We start from the raw sequence: 7,377 nt of genomic DNA, 5'->3' as shown, positions 1-7,377 counted from the left end.
ATATATCAGGACTTAATGAAGTATATCATAACTTCATTTCCTTCAAAATATTTCAAAGATTGAATCTATACAAGTCTTATCTTGTAGTCTCATCAGTGTGATGAACTTTTGAAACTAATTATAACTTGAACGGTGGTAGTTCAAGTAGTATTTGGAAAAGATATAAGTATATTGGAGTATCTTGTAACTTCATCTTTTAAACTTATATCTAGTAAATGATTATCTTATGCATGACAAAGATTTTCAGAAAAACGTTGAGACAAGGTTAGATATATGAGATCACCTTGCAACAATATTTTTATACAGTTATACACTGGAACTCTGTGTGTATTATGCATGGAAGAGGACTTCCCATATTTTGAAAAGTATATGTGTATATATATACTAAATATTTTGCGACTTCATCGCATTAAGATATCAACTTGGTTCATTTCTTTTGACCAAGACTTTCATGAGTACTATGAGAAGGCTCATATATTGTTAATCATTATACATATTATTTTGGTGGGCTTGCTGCTCACCCTTGCTTCTTCTTTCATCACACAACATCAGATAGATAAGATGAACAGGACCAAGCTCCCAATTCGCAAGCGGATAGGAAACGTACCGCAGCTTTCTAGAAGCGTTGAGGCCGTTGTAGCTGGGGTAGAAATTACCAATAGGCTAAGTTTTCAGCTAATAATGTACCAGACTTATGTATATCATGAATTGTAATAATGGCAAAGAAATGTAAATTTATTCAGAAACCTGTTTAAGGTGCATTGGCATATAATTGTGGAATAAAATAACTTGTGATTATTTTTGGATATTCATCTCTGAGACTATAACTTGTGGTGTGTGTGTTTATTGTGGGGTCACAGTACAGAGTAGTTGATTATTTATTAAGATTGGGTGTTATTAAGGGAAATGGAACTCGTGACAACCCGGATCCCCGATCCCGGATTTGGGGGTGTTACAGCATAGAACTCGTGAATGATACTCATCGGAACCACCTCAGGTGACTCGCAGAATGTAATATATCCCTTCTCAGCAATCATCGGTAGCAAATTACCATCCCTCCCTGATGGTAAGAACCCCCTCTCCCTCATAATAGGCTTAGTCAGAAGCTTGGTGTACTCTTCTTCAGCAGCCCCATCCAACAATCGGGGCCTCGCAGCAGTATTCCTCGAAGAATCAGTAGCAGTCGGGTTGGTGCTGCTGCTACCCAAAGTTCGTGATCTCTTTGGGGCCATGAAAACTGAAAAATAAGAGTTGGAGAGTTTGTATTTGCTGTGTAGGAGAGATTTTGTAGAGTTTAAAGTGTGTGGGATGTGTATGTAGAGGTTATATGTATTTATAGGGCAAAATTAGGGTTAGAATTTGATTAGGAGTGGGGATTGTGGCTAAGTATGGGGAGAAGTCGTGGGGTAATGGGTGATATGGGTTCTATAAATTTTGTTTTTGTTTTGTTTATTTTTTTTTATAGGCTGAAAAATGATTTTTCAAAAATCAGGGGCGCAGGCGGTCGCCTGGCACCAGCAGGCGGTCGCCTGGCACCAGCAGGCGGGCGCCTGCTAGCGCGCGGCCGCCTGATCTTAGCAGGAGGGCGCCTGCAAGGCTTCTGGGAAAAAAAATCTGCCAACTTTTTTAGATTTTTTTTTTGGGTTTTTGGATAAAGTACTAAATTCTAAGGTGTCCTATGGTCTCATATCTTGGGTTGCCTCCCAAGAAGTGCTTCTTTTACGTCATTAGCTTGATGTAGAGTAATGCGATCAAGTTGATAATAAAACGGCACTAACCACTTCACGGTTTGCTGTATCCCCATAATAGTGCTTCAATCTCTGACCATTTACTTTGAATGCTTGGTCCGAATCGTTCTCAAAAATCTCCACCGCTCCATGTGGAAACACAGTTTTGACGATAAATGGTCCAGACCACCTTGATTTCAACTTTCCAGGAAAAAGTTGGAGACGAGAGTTGAATAGAAGAACTTGTTACCCCGGCACGAATGACTTAGGCGATAGCTTCCTGTCATGCCACCTTTTTACCGTTTCCTTCTACATTTTGTTGTTTTCGTACGCTTGAAGTCGAAACTCATCAAGTTCATTTAACTGAAGCATTCGTTTCTTCCTAGCTGCATTTAGATCAAGGTTTAACTTCTTCAATGCCCAATAAGCCTTATGCTCAAGCTCCGCAGGTAAATGACATCCCTTACCATAGACAAGTTGAAACGGGGACATCCCAAGTGGAGTCATGTATGTTGTTCTATAAGCCCAAACAGCTTCATCGAGCTTCAAAGACCAATCTTTCCTTGACGGACAAATGACTTTCTCTAGAATGCGCTTGATCTCTCTATTAGACACTTCAGCTTGACCATTAGTTTGCGGATGATAGGCACTAGCAATGCGATGATTCATATTGTAGCATTGCATCATAGAAGTGAACTTACGATTGCAGAAATTCGACCCTTCATCACTTATGATAACTCGTGGCATTCCAAACCTTGTGAATATCTGCTTATGAAGAAAACTCAACACTACCTTCGCATCATTCGGTAGAGCCTTGACTTCTACCCATTTCGAGACATAATCGACTGCCAGCAAGATGTACTGATTATTGCAGGATGAGATAAATGGTCCCATGAAATCGATTCCCTAAACATCAAAGACCTCAACTTCAAGCATCATATTTAAAGGCATCTCATCCTTTCTGGTAAGATTCCCAACTCTTTGGAAACGATCACACCTTAAAACAAACTGATGTGCATCCTTAAACAACGTAGGCCAGAAAAAACCTGCTTGAAATATACGAGCTACTGTCTTTTCACCACCATAATGTCCACCATAAGCTGTGGAATGACAGTCTCGTAATATCCCCTCTGTCTCATAGAATGGGATACATCTCCTGATGATCTGGTCAGCTCCTTGTCTAAACAAATATGGTTCATCCCACATGTACCACTTCACCTCATACAGAAACTTCTTCTTTTGAGCCGCATTCATATTAGGAGGCATTATATTGCTAACAAGATAGTTCACAATGTCTGCGAACCATGGCTCTTCCTCTTGAATTGCGAACAATTGCTCATCCGGAAAAGATTCGTTGATCAATGTCTTATCATGTGAAGTAGAATTGGAATTCTCCAATCTAGAGAGATAGCCAGCTACTTGATTTTCAGTACCTTTTTGATCCTTGATCTCTAACTCGAATTCATGTAGCAAGAGAACCCAACGAATAAGTCTAGGTTTCGAATCCTTCTTTGAGACCTGATAGCGGATGGCAGCGTGATCAGTGAACACTGTCACCTTTGTCCCAAGTAGATAAGATCAAAATATTTTGAAACCAAAAACTATAGCCAAGAGCTCCTTCTTAGTAGTGGTGTACTTCAGTTGGGCTCCATTTAGCGTCTTGCTAGCATAGTAGACCACATAAAAGATATTAGTCTTTCGCCACCCAAGAACTGCTCCCACTGCATAATCACTTGCATCACACATCATCTCAAAAGATTCTCTCCAATCAGGTGCCGTAATAACTGGTGCGGTGATTAAACTCTTCTTGAGATTCTCGAATGCTGCCAAGCATTCATCATCGAATTTGAAAGGCACATCTTTCTCGAGCAAGTTGCACAATGGCTTAGATATCTTAGAGAAGTCCTTGATGAAACGCCTATTAAAACCCGTATGACCAAGAAAGCTACGGATTCCTTTCATAGAAATAGGTGGTGGAAGATTTTCAATGACGCCCACCTTGGATTTATCCACCTCAAGACCTTTACTGGAGACCTTATGCCCAAGAATGATGCCTTGTTGCACCATAAAGTGACATTTTTCCCAATTAAGCGCCAGATTGGTTTCAACACACCTTTTGAGTACCAAACGGAGATTATTCAAGCATTCATCATAATTATGTCCAAAGACAAAGAAGTCATCCATAAACACTTCGACATAATTTCCAATCATATCAGAGAAAATGGTCATCATGCATCTCTGAAAAGTGGCAGGTGCACCACATAAGCCAAAAGAAACTCTGTAAAAAGCAAACGTGCCAAATGGATAAGTGAAAGTAGTCTTCTCTTGATCTTCTGGTGCAATACAAATCTGATTGTAGCCCGAATAGCCATTTAGAGGACAATAATACTCATGACCAGCCAACCTGTCAAGTATCTGATCAATAAATGGAAGAGGGAAGTGATCCTTCCTTGTGGCTTTATTCAAATTCCTGTAGTCCATGCATACCCTCCATCCTGTGACTGTTCGAGTAGGGATGAGCTCGTTCTTCTCATTTTCTACCACAGTATTACCTCCTTTCTTAGGTACACATTGCACGGGGCTCACCCAAGAACTGTCAGAAATAGGATATATAATTCCTGCATCCAGCCACTTTAGAATTTCTTTCTTCACCACTTCTTTCATGATAGGATTAATCCTTCACTGTTGCTCAACAATCGGCTTGCTACCTTCCTCTAGCAGAATTTTATGCATGCAGTATGAAAGGCTGATCCCTTTTATATCTGTTATAGTTCATCCGATGGCCGATTTGAATTCTCTCAAAATCCTCAAGAGCTTATCCTCATCACTACCTGAAAGGTCAGATGCAATTATAACAGGCAAAGTAGATGCATCACCTAAAAAGCATACCTCAAGTGTTCAGACAATGGTTTAAGCTCCAAAGTAGGTGCTTCCTCAATAGATGGTTTGAGCTTTCCCTCAGCATTCTTGAGATCAGTATTTCCCAGAGATTCAAATGGCATGTCTAGCTTTCGTTTCCAAGGAGAAGAATTTAGATATTGTAGCTGCTCATTGCCTTCGTCATCTTTACTGTCAACATCCCCCAATAAGGCTTTGTCTAAAGCATCAGACCTTAACACATGATCAAGTTCTGAAATAATTGCAGAATCGACCAAATCCACCTTGAAGCACTCCTTATCTTCCGTAGGGAATTTCATCGCATTGAATACATTGAATGTCACATCTTGATCTTGTACCCTCATAGTGAGTTCACCTTATTGCACATCTATCAAAGTACGGCCTGTAGCCAAGAAAGGTCTTTTCAAGTTTATGGGAATCTTCTTATCTTCCTCGAAATCCAGAATGACAAAATCTACAGGAAAGATGATCTTGTCCACCTTTACTAGCACGTCCTCCACAATGCCTCATGGGTATGTAATCGAACGATCGTCCAATTGTAGAGACATGTAGGTGGGCTTCGGATCAGGCAAATTCAGCTTTTTGAAGATAGGAAATGGCATCAGATTGATGCTTGCTCCCAAATCGCAAAGGCACTTATCAAATGACAACTTTCCAATGGTGCAAGGAATGGTGAAGCTACCTAGATCCTTAAGCTTTGGAGGTAACTTTTGTTGCAGCACGGCACTGCACTCTTCCGTCAGAGCAACGGTATCAAGATCATCCAGTTTCACCTTTCTTGAAAGAATACCTTTCTTGAATTTCGTATAACTAGGCATTTGCTCCAGAGCCTCAGTAAAAGGTATGTTAATGTGAAGTTTCTTAAAAACCTCCAGAAACTAACCAAATTGCTTGTCCAGCTTTTGTTTTTGCAATCGCTTAGGAAAAGGTGGTGGAGGATAGAGCTGTTTCTCCCCTATATTACCCTCATGCAGAGTGTGTTCAACAGTAGTCTTCCTTGGTTCCCCCTCTTTCTCCTTTTGCATTCCTTCTTCATCTATAACTTCAACTTCTCCATCTTAAGGTTTTTCAGCATCAGCAACTTTTCCAGACCTTAAGGTGACAGCCTTGACTTGCTCTTTAGCTTCCTTCCTGCCTGGCACTTCAGTATCGCTGGGAAGTGTGTCGGGTTGACGATTGAGCAAGGCATTGGCTATTTGTCCAATTTGATTTTCCAAGGTCTTGATAGAAACAGCCTGACTTTTGCATAACATCTTTAACTCCTCAAAATCAACACTAGAAGGTGGAGCAGCACCTCCTTGTTGAGAATATGTTTGCCTTTAAGCAAATTGCTGAGGTTGCTGGAATCCAGGAGGATTAAATTATTTACTTGCAGCTTGTTGATATGGTTGCTGAACAGCATTCTGATTATTCCTCCAACTGAAATTGGGATGATTTCTGTTATTGGGATGATAAGTAGCGGGCATAGGCTGCTGCGGTCTCTAAAAATTGTTCACATACTGAACAGATTCATTAACAAGATAACACTGATCCGTAGCATGAGAGCCTGCACAAAGCTCACGGACACTAGCTATTTGATTTACTCCATAGTTGGCTAAGGAATCGACCTTCATAGACAGCGCATGAAGTTGCGCGGCAATAGCTGTAGCTGCATCAACTTCCAGAATACCTGCTACCTTCCCAGGAATCATCCTTTGAGTTGGGTTTGGATACTCGTTTGTAACCATAGTTTTAATGAGATTATAGGCCTCAGTATAGCTTTTGGCCCACAAAGCGCCTCCAGAAGCTGCATCAAGCATGGGCCGAGATTGGTCCCCCAAACCATTGTAGAAACCAGTGATCACCATCCAGTCAGGCATACCATGATGTGGATACTTTCTCAACATCTCCTTATAGTGCTCCCAAGCTTCGCACATAGATTCTCCTTGTTGTTGCGCAAACTGAGTAAGAGCACTCCTCATTGCTGCAGTTTTGGCCATTGGATAGAACTTCACCAGAAAATTTTGCGCAAGATCTTCCCAAGTAGTGATGGACCCAGCTGGTAAAGAATGTAACTAGTCCTTATATTTTTCCCTCAGAGAGAATGGGAAAAGCCTCAGCTTGATAGCCTCATCAGTAACACCATTATATTTGAAAGTACTACAGATCTCAACAAAATTCCTGATATGCATGTTGGGATCTTCAGTCGCAGCACCTCCGAAAGAAATAAAATTCTGCATCATCGGAATTGTGCCCGGCTTGATTTTAAAAGTATTGGCCTGAATAGCCGGATGACTGATGCTTGACTGAATGTCATCAATTTTAGGTCGAGAAAAGTCAATAAGAGGTGGATCAGCTTGAACTACACGATCACCCATTGTTTCAGGTTCTTTCTTTTCACTCTCTTTATCCGAATCTTCAAAAAGTATCTTTTCCGGAAAGTCAAGAGTTGTATCTGTCTCCTCATCTTTATCCAGATTTCTCTTGCGAGTGCGAGAACATGTTTGCATAAACTCTCGCTAGAGTACCTGAAACACAACTAGAAGCAGTAAGTAACAAGTCTTAATCAATGAATCCTAATGACCACTGATGGCAAGGACATAAACTAAACAAATTAACACTGAGTCCCCATCAGCGGCGCCAAAAACTTGTTAGGCACAAAGCATGCGCTAAATAAATCACGCAAGTATACGCGTTCGCAAGTAATATAGAATGATTTCTAGTTCGTTCCTACAGAGACTCTGATTAATTATATTTAATTAACACTTACTCA

General features: G+C 40.6%; 1 non-coding gene across 1 annotated transcript; it reads left to right on the top strand.

Annotated features, from left to right (window-relative positions):
* The first annotated feature begins 6,482 nt into the window (after nt 1-6,482).
* On the top strand, nt 6,483-6,589 carry LOC141675893 (small nucleolar RNA R71). Its single transcript, XR_012556520.1, has one exon. It is a non-coding gene; the product is annotated as a small nucleolar RNA R71 (small nucleolar RNA).
* Nucleotides 6,590-7,377: the final 788 nt, after the last annotated feature.

The sequence above is a fragment of the Apium graveolens genome, chromosome 7 (assembly GCF_009905375.1).
Source record: "Apium graveolens cultivar Ventura chromosome 7, ASM990537v1, whole genome shotgun sequence".
Lineage (NCBI taxonomy): Eukaryota > Viridiplantae > Streptophyta > Magnoliopsida > Apiales > Apiaceae > Apium > Apium graveolens.
Note: the sequence above shows the minus strand (reverse complement) of the source record. Positions and strands in the feature narration are given on the sequence as shown.